Source organism: Arachis stenosperma, chromosome 1, assembly GCF_014773155.1.
Source record: "Arachis stenosperma cultivar V10309 chromosome 1, arast.V10309.gnm1.PFL2, whole genome shotgun sequence".
In the NCBI taxonomy this organism is placed as follows: domain Eukaryota; kingdom Viridiplantae; phylum Streptophyta; class Magnoliopsida; order Fabales; family Fabaceae; genus Arachis; species Arachis stenosperma.
In genome coordinates this window covers 107,690,921-107,698,887 of record NC_080377.1, presented here as the reverse complement: position 1 = coordinate 107,698,887, position 7,967 = coordinate 107,690,921, and the positions used below count along the sequence as shown (strand labels likewise).

At 43.2% G+C, this 7,967-nt stretch overlaps 1 non-coding gene across 1 annotated transcript; it reads right to left on the bottom strand.

Moving 5' to 3' along the window:
- Positions 1 to 407: 407 nt before the first annotated feature.
- Positions 408 to 511, bottom strand: LOC130950849 (small nucleolar RNA R71). Its single transcript, XR_009073754.1, has one exon. It is a non-coding gene; the product is annotated as a small nucleolar RNA R71 (small nucleolar RNA).
- Positions 512 to 7,967: the final 7,456 nt, after the last annotated feature.

The window sequence follows — 7,967 nt, the reverse complement described above, 5'->3', positions numbered from 1 at the left end:
AACACATGGCAGCCGAGAACAACAATGCCAACAATGCAAGGAAGGTGCTGGGTGACTTTACTGCACCTACTCCCGACTTCTATGGGAGAAGCATCTCTATCCCTGCCATTGGAGCAAACAACTTTGAGCTTAAGCCTCAATTAGTTTCTCTAATGCAACAGAATTGCAAGTTTCATGGACTTCCATTGGAAGATCCCCATCAGTTTTTAGCTGAATTCTTGCAAATCTGTGACACTGTCAAGACTAATGGGGTTGACCCTGAGGTCTACAGACTTATGCTATTCCCTTTTGCTGTAAGAGACAGAGCTAGAACATGGTTGGACTCTCAACCTAAAGAAAGTCTGGACTCTTGGGAAAAGCTAGTCAATGCCTTCTTGGCAAAGTTCTTTCCACCTCAAAAATTGAGTAAGCTTAGAGTGGAAGTCCAAACCTTCAGACAAAAGGATGGAGAATCCCTCTATGAAGCTTGGGAAAGATACAAACAATTGATCAGAAAATGTCCATCTGACATGCTTTCTGAATGGAGCATCATAGGTATTTTCTATGATGGTCTCTCTGAACTATCCAAGATGTCTTTGGATAGCTCTGCTGGAGGATCTCTTCATTTGAAGAAGACGCCTACAGAAGCTCAAGAGCTGATTGAAATGGTTGCAAATAACCAATTCATGTACACTTCTGAAAGGAATCCTGTGAACAAAGGGACTAATCAGAAGAAAGGAGTTGTTGAGATTGATGCTCTGAATGCCATTCTGGCTCAGAACAAGATATTGACTCAACAAGTCAATTTGATTTCTCAAAGCCTGTCTGGAATGCAAAATGCACCAAGCAGTACTAAGGAAGCTTCATCTGAGGAAGAAGCCTATGCTCCTGAGAACCCTTCAATGGAAGAGGTGAATTACCTAGGAGAATCCTATGGAAACACCTATAATTCTTCATGGAGAAATCACCCAAATTTCTCATGAAAGGATCAACAGAGACCTCAACAAGGTTTCAACAACAATAATGGTGGAAGAAATAGGTTTAGCAATAGCAAGCCTTTTCCATCATCTTCTCAGCAACAGACAGAGAGTTCTAAGCAGAATACCTCTGACTTAGCAACCATGGTCTCTGATCTAATCAAAACCACTCAAAGTTTCATGACTGAAACAAGGTCCTCCATTAGAAACTTGGAAGGACAAGTGGGTCAGCTGAGCAAGAAAATCACTGAACTCCCTCCTAGTACTCTCCCAAGCAATACTGAAGAAAATCCAAAAGGAGAGTGCAAAGCCATTAACATGGCCGAATTCTGGGAGGAAGAAGAGGCAGTGAACGCCACTGAGGAAGGCCTCACTAGACGTCCACTGGCCTCCAATGAGTTCCCCAATGAGGAACCATGGGAATCTGAGGCTCAAAATGAGACCATAGAGGTTCCATTGGAATTACTTCTGCCATTCATGAGCTCTGATGAGTATTCTTCCTCTGAAGAGGATGAGTATGTCACTGAAGAGCAAGTTGCTAAATACCTTGGAGCAATCATGAAGCTAAATGACAAGTTATTTGGAAATGAGACTTGGGAGAATGAACCTCATTTGCTCACCAAAGAACTGGATGACTTGTCTAGGCAGAAACTGCCTCAAAAGAGGCAGGATCCTGGGAAGTTTTCAATACCTTGTACTATAGGCACCATGACCTTCAAGAAGGCCTTGTGTGACTTAGGGTCAAGTGTAAACCTCATGCCCCTCTCTGTAATGGAGAAGCTAGGGATCTTTGAGGTGCAAGCTGCAAAAATCTCACTAGAGATGGCAGACAACTCAAGAAAACAAGCCTATGGACTTGTAGAGGATGTTCTGGTTAAAGTTGAAGACCATTACATCCCTACTGATTTCATAGTCCTAGAGACTGGGAAGTGCATGGATGAAACCATCATCCTTGGCAGACCCTTCCTAGCCACAACAAAGGCTGTGATTGATGTTGATAGAGGAGAGTTGATCATTCAAGTGAATGAAGAATCCTTGGTGTTTAAAGCCCAAGGATATCCCTCTATCACCATGGAGAAGAAACATGAAGAGCTTCTTTCAAAGCAGAGCCAAACAGAGCCCCCACAGTCAAACTCTAAGTTTGGTGTTGGGAGGCCACAACCAAACTCTAAGTTTGGTGTTGAACCCCCACATTCAAACTCTAAGTTTGGTGTTGGGAGGTCCCAACATGGCTCTAAGAATCTGTGAGGCTCCATGAGAGTCCTCTGTCAAGCTAATGACATTAAAGAAGCGCTTGTTGGGAGGCAACCCAATGTTTTATAATTAACTATTTTCTTTTGTTATTTTATGTCTTTTGTAGGTTGATGATCATAAGAAGTCACAAAATTAATGAAAAAAGCAAAAAAAGAATGAAAAACAGGAAGAAAAACAGCACACCCTGGAGGACGCACCTACTGGCGTTTAAACGCCAGTGAGGTTAGCTGTTGGGCGTTTAACGCCCAGTCTGGCACCATTCTGGGCGTTTAACGCCAGAAAGGGGCACCATACTGGCGTTAAACGCCAGAAAAGGCACAAAACGTGATTTTGCATGCCATTTGGTGCAGGGATGACTTTTCCTTGACACCTCAGGATCTGTGGACCCCACAGGATCCCCACATACCCTACCACTCTCTCTCTCTTCACCAATCACCTCAACACCTCTTCCCCAAAAACCCCTCACCTATCAAATCCCTTCTTTCTCTTCACCACTCACATCCATCCTTTAGTTAACCCCAACTACCCCACCATTCAAATTCAAACCACTTTAACACCCAAACCCACCCTCAAATGGCCGAACATCCCTCTCCCTCTCTCCTATATAAACCCTCCTTCACTCCTTCATTTTCACACACCTTAAACACCATATCTCTCCCCTTGGCCGAATACAAAGCCATTCCCTTTCTCCTCATTTCTTCTTCTTCTACTCTCTTCTTTCTTCTTTTGCTCGAGGACGAGCAAACATTTTAAGTTTGGTGTGGTAAAAGCGTTGCTTTTTCGTTTTTCCATAACCATTTATGGCATCCAAGGCCGGAGAAACCTCTAGAAAGAGGAAAGAGAAGGCAAAAGCTTCCACCTCCGAGTCATGGGAGATGGAGAGATTCACCTCAAGGGATGCACTTTCCTCCACAAAACTATTGGGAGCAACTGAACACCTCCCTAGGAGAACTGAGTTCCAACATGGGACAACTAAGGGTGGAGCATCAAGAACACTCCATCATCCTCCATGAAATTAGAGAAGATCAAAGAATCATGAGAGAGGAGCAACAAAGACAAGGAAGAGATATTGAGGAGCTCAAGCACTCCATAGGATCTTCAAGAGGAAGAAAGAGCCGCCATCACTAAGGTGGACCCGTTCTTTGATTTCCTTGTTCTTTATTCTTCTGTTTTTTGAATTTTATGCTTATGTTTATCCATGTTTGTGTCTTGTGATCATTAGTGTCTTAGTGTCTATGCCTTAAAGTTATGAATGTCCTATGAATCCATCACCTTTCTTAAATAAACAAATGTTCTTAAATTGAAAAAGAAAAAGAATTGCATGAATTTTAAATTTTATAACAGTTTAATTATTTTGATGTGGTGGCAATACTCTTGTTCTCTGAATGTATGCTTAAACAGTGCATATGTATCTTGAATTTGTGGTTCATGAATGTTGGCTCTTGAAAGAATGATGAAAAAGGAGACATGTTACTGAGGATCTGAAAAATCATAAAAATGATTCTTGAAGCAAGAAAAAGCAGTGAATACAAAAAAAAAAAAAAAAAAAAAAGGGGGGAAAGAGAAAAAAAGAAAAGAAAGAATAAAGTTGTGATCCAAGGCAAAAAGAGTGTGCTTAAGAACCCTGGACACCTCTAATTGGGGATTTTAGCAAAGCTGAGTCACAATCTGAAAAGGTTCACCCAATTATGTGTCTGTGGCATGTATGTATCCGGTGGTAATACTGGAAGACAGAGTGCTTTGGGCCACGGCCAAGACTCATAAAGTAGCTGTGTTCAAGAATCATCATACTTAACTAGGAGAATCAATAACACTATCTGGATTCTGAGTTCCTAAAGAAGCCAATCATTCTGAGTTGCAAAGGATAGAGTGAGATGCCAAAACTGTTCAGAGGCAAAAAGCTAAAAGCCCCGCTCATCTAATTAATACTGATCTTCATAGATGTTTTTGGAATTCATTGCATATTCTCTTCTTTTTATCTTATTTGATTTTTAGTTGCTTGAGGACAAGCAACAATTTAAGTTTGGTGTTGTGATGAGCGGATAATTTATACACTTTTTGGCATTGTTTTTAGTATGTTTTTGGTATGATCTAGTTAGTTTTTAGTATATTTTTATTAGTTTTTAGTTAAAAATCACTTTTCTGGACTTTACTATGAGTTTGTGTGTTTTTCTGTGATTTCAGGTATTTTCTGGCTGAAATTGAGGGACCTGAGCAAAAATCTGATTCAGAGACTGAAAAGGACTGCAGATGCTGTTGGATTCTGACCTCCCTGCACTCGAAGTGGATTTTCTGGAGCTACAGAAGCCCAATTGGCGCGCTCTCAACGGCTTTGGAAAGTAGACATCCTGGGCTTTCCAGCAATATATGATAGTCTATACTTTGCCCAAGATTTGATGGCCCAAACCGGCGTTCAAAGTCACCCTCAGGAATCCCAGCGTTAAACGCTGGAACTGGCACCCAAATGGGAGTTAAACGCCCAAACTGGCATAAAAGCTGGCGTTTAACTCCAAGAAGAGTCTCTACACGAAAATGCTTCATTGCTCAGCCCAAGCACACACCAAGTGGGCCCGGAAGTGGATTTTTATGTCATTTACTCATCTCTGTACACCCTAGGCTACTAGTTTTCTATAAGTAGGACCTTTTACTATTGTATTGAGATATGGGGGTAGCTATCTTCGTGTTTTATGCTATCTTAGATCACTGGGAGGCTGGCCATTCGGCCATGCCTAGACCTTATGCTTATGTATTTTCAACGGTGGAGTTTCTACACACCATAGATTAAGGTGTGGAGCTCTGCTGTACCTCGAGTATTAATGCAATTACTATTGTTCTTCCATTCATTCCGCTTGTTCTTGTTCTAAGATATCACTTGTTCTTCAACTTGATGAATGTGATGATCCGTGACACTCATCATCATTCTCACTTATGAACAAGGTGACTGACAACCACTTTTGTTCTACAAGCAACCAAGGCTCTAGTGAATATCTCTTGGATTCCTGATTGCACGATGCATGGTTGATCGCCTGACAACCGAGTGCTCGCCTGACAAACGAGCCAACCATTCCGTGAGATCAGAGTCTTCGTGGTATAGGCGAGAACTGATGGCAGCATTCAAGAGAATCCGGAAGGTCTAACCTTGTCTGTGGTATTCTGAGTAGGATTCAATGATTGAATGACTGTGACGTGCTTCAAACTCCTAGCAGGCGGGGCGTTAGTGACAGACGCAAAAGAATCGATGGATTCTATTCCGGCCTGACCGAGAACCGACAGCTGAATTCCGCGTGCTGTGACAGAGCATATGCAATCGTTTTCACTGAGAGGATGGGAGGTAGCCATTGACAACGGTGAGACCCTACACAAGCTTGCCATGGAAAGGAATAAGAAGGATTGGATGAAGACAGTAGGAAAGCAGAGAGACGGAAGGGAAGGCATCTTCATGCGCTTATCTGAAGTTCCTACCAATGAATTACATAAGTATCTCTATCTTTATCTTTTATGTTATTTTCGTTCATCACCATATCCATTTGAGTCTGCCTGACTAAGATTTACAAGATGACCATAGCTTGCTTCATACTAATAATCTCCGTGGGATCGACCCTTACTCGCGTAAGGTTTATTACTTGGACGACCCAGTGCACTTGCTGGTTAGTTGTGCGAAGTTGTGTAATGCCATGGAATTGAGCTACCAAGTTTTTGGAGTTCATGACCGGGGATTATGAGAGTTGTGAAAAAGTATTGTTCACAATTTCGCGCACCACAGGGCCACCGCTGGTTCCTTCACTAAACCTTCTATCAGAGATCGGTTACCTGTTCTTGACTTCGTGGTTGCCAGCTTTGATAAGAGGTCAACCCGGGTGTTCCTCTCTCTCGGAACGTACTGCACCGTGACCTCATCAAACTCCTGGCTCAGCTTCTTGACCTTCTCCAAATACTTCTATAATAGTGAATCTCTGGCCTGGTATGTTCCATTAATCTGCGATGTGATGACCTGGGAGTCACTACACACTTCTACTCTGGTAGCCGCGACCTCTCTTGCCAGGACTAGGCCACCAAGAAGGGCCTCATATTCTGCTTGGTTGTTGGACACCGAAAACTCAAACTTGACCGATTGCTCATATATGACTGCGGTTGGAGTTTCCAGGATGATCCCTACTCTCCCGAACGTCTGGTTGGAGGCTCCATCTATATGGAGCATCCACCGTGTGCTCGGTTCCTCGAGAAGGCTTCCCGTTACTTCGACCAGGAAGTCAGCCATAGCTTGGGCCTTGATCGCATGCCTGGGTTCGTATTGCAAGTCATATTAGGATAGTTCGATTGCTCAGGTCATCATCCTGCCCGCCAAATTGGGTTTCTAGAGTACTTGGCGGATTGCCTGGTCCATTCTGACGATTATCTGGTGTCCTTGGAAATATTGCCAGAGCCTGCGGGAAGAGGTCAGGAGTGCATAAGCCAGCTTCTTTAATTTGCTATATCTCAGCTCTGCCCCCTGCAGCGCCTTGCCTACGAAGTAGACCGATTATTGAACCTTCCCTTCTTCCCGCTCCAGAACGGCTGCCAAAGCCTCATTCGTTACTGCCAGGTACAAAAATAGCACTTCTCCATTCTTGGGTTTACTGAGGACAGGTGGTGAGGAGATGATGCTCTTAAAGTGATTGAAGGCTTCCTCGCAAGCCGGGGTCCATTCGAACGCTATCCCTTTTTTCATCAAGTTGAAAAAGGGTAGGGCCTTGGCAGCCAACGCGCCGCGGAATCGAGATAGCGTGGTTAGCCTTCCTGCTAGTCTCTGCACGTCTTTTACGCACCCCGGGCTTGTCATTCACATGATTGCTTCGCATTTCTCCGGGTTGGCATCCACCCCCCTTTGGGTTATCATAAAGCCCAAGAATTTCCTGGCCTCCATGGCGAAGGCACACTTGAGTGGGTTGAGCCTCATACCATGCCGCCGAAGAGCTGCGAACACACTTTCCAGATTACCAATGAGGTCTTCGGCTTTGGTGGGCTTTACTAGGATGTCGTCTACATAAACCTCCACCGTCTTGTCGATAAGATCACGAAATATCTTGTTCATCAGCCTTTGGTACGTAGCTCCTGCGTTCTTCAATCTGAACGGCATCACTTTGTAGCAGTATGTTCCCCCTGGTGTTATGAACGCCGTCTTTTCTTCATCTGGTGGTGCATCGGTATCTGGTTATAACCAGAATATGCGTCAATGAAGCTCAGATACCGGTATCTCGCGGCCGCGTCAACTAGGGCATCAATATTGGGGATAGAAAGCTTCCTTTCCCACAGCTGTCATATGATTGACAGCAGGGGTACAGGTATCCAGGTCGTAATTCAGACGGATTACGCCCGACAATCTATCCGGTCAGATTGGATTTTTCGTGGTCCAGATTGATCAATCTGCCAACTAGGCTGGGCCGTAACAATAAAAAATTTACAAAATCTTTTCAAAAGGAAAACTTTGTAACCACATCCAATATCCAAAACTTTGTAACTACAATAAAGTTTTCAATAATTATTTGCTTTTCAAAAGGAAAACTTTTCATTTCAAATGCATGAGAATAGTTTTCACGCTACATTCAAACAAATAATGGATATTATGGGGGTACAACATTGTTATTGTATACCTATAGACACTGTATACTACCGAAGGAAGGAAGAGCTTTACACATACACGGTAGTGTCAGCTGATATGTATTCCTTCCCCCTTATTTATTTTTTATTATTCTAAACTCTTTTTGATTGCTAGTGCAA